The sequence below is a fragment of the Parasteatoda tepidariorum genome, chromosome 2 (genome assembly GCF_043381705.1).
Source record: "Parasteatoda tepidariorum isolate YZ-2023 chromosome 2, CAS_Ptep_4.0, whole genome shotgun sequence".
Taxonomy (NCBI): Eukaryota; Metazoa; Arthropoda; class Arachnida; order Araneae; family Theridiidae; genus Parasteatoda; species Parasteatoda tepidariorum.
The window spans coordinates 99808879-99814853 of record NC_092205.1 but is presented as its reverse complement, the minus strand read 5'-3'; positions in this window follow the sequence as shown (position 1 = coordinate 99814853).

The following is a 5975-nucleotide window of genomic DNA, read 5'->3' as shown; positions in this document are numbered from 1 at the left end:
ATTAATGCAATACATACTGAGAAAATCAGTTTGGTCAGACGAGCAAGGCATGTAAAATTAGCTTGGCATTCAGCGCGATACAATAAAAGTTGTACTTTTTTTTTTTACATTTTACAAATAAATGAAAAAAGTATACTACTGTGCATTAGAAAAATCAAGAAATGTGACAATAATTCGAAATTGAAATTTTTAAGTATTCGACATTTTTGTATATTAAGCCTCATATTGTCAAGCACTTTAATTTCAAAACTCAACTTTTTTTATCTGTTTCCTCACATTTTATTTTAATGTACAGTATAAGAAATAGTATAAGTTAGTATATAGTATAAGCAAGTAAGTAGTATAGTAACTATAGTAGAATAATGAAGACAAGGTAAATGTAATAGTTGTCAAGGGACTTATCGATATCTATCGTTTATCAATTGCATGATTGCACAATACAAATTACTCTCAATTGTTTAATTATATATATATATATAATATTATACATATTAAATTATATATATTAAATTATATACTCAATTGTTCAATTACATATATTGTTCAATTATATCGTATTAAACTTCTTACAATTGCATGATATAAATGACTATTTTATACTCAAACAAGTCACGCCAATATATACAATGTATAAAAATCTTACTTTAACAATCTTATTAAAAGGGTGGCCAGGGCGACCTGGGGACTTAAGCCAAAAATACTTAAAACCATCTGCCTGCGGGCCACAGAACGCATTATTTTATATGCCGCCAGTGTCTGGTATCGTAATACCAATAAGATCAATGATAAATTAAATTCCATCCAAAGGTCCTCGCTAATACTCATAACTAAAGCTTATGCAACTACCAGCACAGAGGCCCTCCAGATACTGGCGGGGGAGGAACCTATTCACCTTAAAGTAATTAATGATATTTGTGTCAAACGACTTAGGTGTCAGTGGCGACTGGAAGATTGTGAAATTGGATGGTGAGACTATTGAATTTGGCCTGCAGAAAAATTATCATCTCTGTTATTAAACAAACACTGGAAGATGCACTCGGAGACAGGCAATAACACCCGGAACCTGCGCTCCCTACTTCTTGGGTGTCTCAGGCATTTCATTGACTTTTAACTTATTGTTTTACTTTATTCCATTTTTAATGTTTTTTCTTTAATGATTTTGTGTTACTCATTAATTGTCATTCATCTTTTCTACTGGGGCTTGATTCTATGCTTTCATGGGGGGTTTTTATCACTGTCAACTTATTAATATTTCTTTTTATCGGTTTTACCTGCATTTTTCTATTACGATGTAATCTCAGTAATTTTAACTCTTTTTGTGTTCGATTTTAATACATTGTGATTTTATTGTGTTTGATTTTACTACTATGGTCTTTCAACTGTCTGTTTGCCCCTTTGGGTGTTTATGTAACTTTTATTTCTGTTTATTGTACAATTTCTGTTTGACGTAAACCCTACACAAATAGCGTGGGTCGTGTCAATATTCAATAATATACAATGTATAAAAACAATAATTAAAATCATTTGATAATCATTTGCTACAAAATATTAGCAAAAAAAAATTTTTAACATTTAAATACGCAAAAATAATTATCTATTATTTCAGGAAGAGGCATTAATTTCAAATAATATTTTCCGTAGTTTTCGAATATCTATGCTCTGTTGTAAGTTATGAAAAAAAAAAACATCCCTATAGAAAACGCCTGTTTACATCTAAGTGCAAACCAAATGAATGCCAAGCTATCAAATATCATCGCCAACGCTTGAAACAAAGTTGCTTAGTCTTCGTTTTGCTTGCTTTTTTAAATCGTGTGAAATTAGGGAAAGGAACTTCTTGAATAATCAATTAACAAGTAATAAGAATTAATAAAAATGGTATTTAAAAATCGTAACAAATCTACGCCATTCTGTTCGCATTTATAGAAACCAATTAAAAACTAACAAATATTGTGTATCGCAGACGAAATTCTTTAACAGCAAAACAAAAGTAAAAATTCTTTATTACGTATTTGATTTGTTAAGGGTAATTTGATTTGTCAGCATTAGATGTGCCATTTTTAGTGGCCCAATCAAATTCAATGCTCTTGAAACGTCATATAGTTGTTTCTTTTTCAAGTAAGAATGTGCCTCTTATTTATCAAAATATGTCACCAAGTCTAGGATTCCAGTAAGACTATCAAATTGTAACCTTTCTCAATAATTCTAGGATATATATCGTAAAAGATAGCTGGAACTAAATTTCTGTCGGACGTGTTTAACTTTTAAAAGCATTTATATTGTTTTGAAAGCATGCTAGTATAATTTGATAGCTAAATAAAATTAAACTATGCGCAGTTGCGGATCATTACATGATCTTTCCTTAATTAGCAATGGAATATAAACATCTATAATAAAGACAAAAATAGAAGTCTGAACTGGGCAAATAAATAAGGCAGAAATATGGAGTTAAGCATTCCAACAAAAAATGTCCGAAACAAATACATACTAATAAGCAAGTTGGTTTTTTCTCTTATTTCCGATAGCGCACAACACCAGGTTCTTATTTTCACAAGTTTTTTTTTTAAATAATATAAATTTAAGGTAGTTCTTCTTGACATAATTTTCATAATTACTACCATTCTAATCAAAAGAAACTTATCTCTGCATTTGACATGTTATTATGCGAATTAGATGGAACATTACACATCGTATGGACGTAAAATATCCTCAGTGGTAGATGGATCATGAGGATAGAACACCCATGCTGTCGGATCAACCATAGGAAGTTTTCATTGCTTTTTCTCTCCATGCATGTAACCAGGGTTTGTTGATTTAAATCAAATGATTTTTAAAAAAAATCATTGATTTAAATCAACTTATTATATATATATATATATACTGATTAAAAAAGTTCAAAAACAGTGTTTTAAATTATTGATACTTTTATTATTTTCTTTTCTTAGTATTAAAATTTAATTTAAATAAATTGCTGCATTAATTAATTTTAATTAACGAAATTACTTTCTTGGTGAGTGTTAAATTCCAACACATTTGAAATTACATTTTTAAAAATCTTTTGATTCTTGAGATTGAAAGTACAGATTAAAGTAAACATTTAATGCTGTCTTAATATAGACTTGCATAGCTGTAGAAAGTAATTAATAAACATGAANTGGAAAATGTACATTTCTAAAGCTTGAGGTTATATTAAAAAGAAATTACCCTAATATACCAAAAATAGAAAGAAAAAAAAAGGCTGATGAATTCAGATATTTTTTCCTGATATAGTGTCATTCTTCCCTTTCAAACTCTTTCAAAGTCTATTTAAAGCAGTAGAGTTATTAACTGGTAACTGGTATTTTTTTCTCATAATATGTTTGCAGTATCTTTGACATTATCAGATTTTTCATTAAGAAATTTTGTGGGGGGAAAATTCCAATAAGTACATAGATTTTTTTTTAAATTTTTGGGCTTAACTTATCTATTTTGATATAGGATTGTAAATGAATGTTTTAATATAAAAATGTATAGATTAAATATTTATTTATTTTTTAATGAATGACTACATTTATACTCACAATCTGTTACATTTAGTTTGTCATATTAAAAATCAAGAGGAAAAAAAATCTAAATTTAAAATTAAAATTATGGTTTGATAATTGAAATTTTGTTTTAATAGTTAAAGAACAGGGGTCTGTTCAAGCCAAATTTACTACAGCTTAGCGGTACACTCACAAATTCAACTTTAGTAAAAACGGTAGTTTCACAAAATATTTTTCCTTAAAAATTTATCTTTTTGTCTCATAAGAAACGATAAATCCATATTTTTGTGTTGATTTTTTAATATAATTTTTAATTTTCACAAGTTATGTCTAAATTTTGACGCAGAAAAATCTAGACAGATCCCTGAAGTATTCTTTAAATTCTCTATTTTATCTAGTCTTTATATTTCAATCATGCATTTATTTGAAAATGATTGCTATGAATTCAAAGCTTATGCATTATAATAAAAAATTATTTTAGTAAGTTAGAGAGCTTCCGAAATATTGTTATGATATAGTTTTAATATTAATTCAATTTGGATTAAGCATTTATAAAGTTTTTTTAATCATAAATTATCATTTAATCATAAAGTTTTTACAATGTATTTGAATAAAAATCAAAAAAAGTCCGAATTCCGATTTAAATAAAAAAAAAATCTGATTTTCTTTGATTTTTTAAAAAAAAAATCACGAGCGCTGCATGTAACACAAATGCACTTCATGTAACTTCTGCATGTACATTCTGCACTTCTGCATGCTCTCCATGCTCCAGTGAGTTCAATCAAAAAGTCCTACACGAAGGCTAATTTGTTCTAATGCTTGATTCAGGAGATTCCTTCTCTTCTGTATTGTGCTTAAAATGAATAAAATGTTTTGTTTTTAACATAAAAAAATTCATTTTTTGAAGAAAAAAAACAATTTTTTTAAAAAAAAATGAATTTTTATATGTTAAAAACAAAACATTTTATATTTTAATGTTGATTTTCTTAAAATTTGAGAAAAATCACTTCAATAAAGTGTATTTAAATATTTTTGTTGTTGGATGGCGATACGTTTAAAAAATTACTTGCTAAGCCGTGCGCGCAAGAAAGCGAAATTTTCAAAAATTCGTTTAGTCAAAAATATGCAATTTAAACAAAAACGCAAAAATACTTGTCGATTTATTTTCAATAAAGAACAATAAAAAAAATAAATTATATCATTTTTGTATCATGGGTGTAAATTTTGTAGGGATTGCCCCATATATATTTTTAAATATTTGCCCGTTTTTCCCATTGGCATTTTACTTTCAATAATTTTCTAATAGCAACCAAATTATAACAAAACAAATAATTGATTGGATCTAAATATTAAGATTTTAAAAGTCAATGGTGGTTAACAAAAAAGTCACAACTCTCTAACATTCCCAAGGAACCTTCGATAAATTCTCAATTTTTATCAACCTATTAGAATGTGTATTTAAAAACTATTGATAAACTTTCAAACAAGAGATAATATTTATACACCAACTAATCAAACCACCTGCATCAAGGACGGTGTTACTTTCTCATTTTCCTAACTCTGCTGTAATTTTTTAACTAGAGTTATTTTTGAGTTTAGGACTGTCAATATTTAACTCTGTAGACTTTCGATTTTAAACTTGACCCAGAAGACAAGAAAACTCCTGAAAAAAGCATTGGGGCAAACTAGCCTACGTGGAGTACTTTTTGATGCAACTAAAACGTATTTGCGTTATATGGAGAGGAACCTCCCATGGTTAGCCCAACGGTAAGGCGATTCTATACCACGATCCGTTCGTATACCACTGAGGACATTTTACGTCAGTACTGTGTACTGTGATCGGTGCGAGCCGGGAGCAGAATTTGTATCAACCTTAGGATTCGAACCATGGTCACCTCTAGTGGGATGAAAACAATCCATACCCTTAGCAACTCAAACTTAGCTGTAATCACTCGCGTTGAACAGCTGGCTCAATTTTGAGCTTACGACTATCGATGTTCAACTGTTAAGATTTTTTATTTCGAACTTAAACCAAAAGGTCAGGAAACTCTCGGGTCAAGTATTGAGATAATTTTGCCTTTTTAGAGGACTTTTCTGATAGAACTAACGGCAATTGCATAACATGCGGAGAAAAACCTGAAAACCTCCCACGGTCAGCCAGGCTGCAAAGGGACTTTAACCATGATCCGTTTTTTCCACTGAGGATATTTTGTGTCAGCACTGAAGTCGGTGCGAGCCGGGTGCGGAATTCGTATCAAACAAACTGGTATTTCGTTGCACCCTTGTAGTGCTAATTGTGCTCCATTTTTTTTCAGCAATAAAAAACTTAGCATGCCAGGAGATGTCATTTTCTATAGCAGTTTTTATAGATTTTTTATTTTTTTTATCCGTCAATTGCGTGTGATTATAGCGCAAAAGTGAAATCACTGGTTAGTTATAAAACCTGATCTTTTT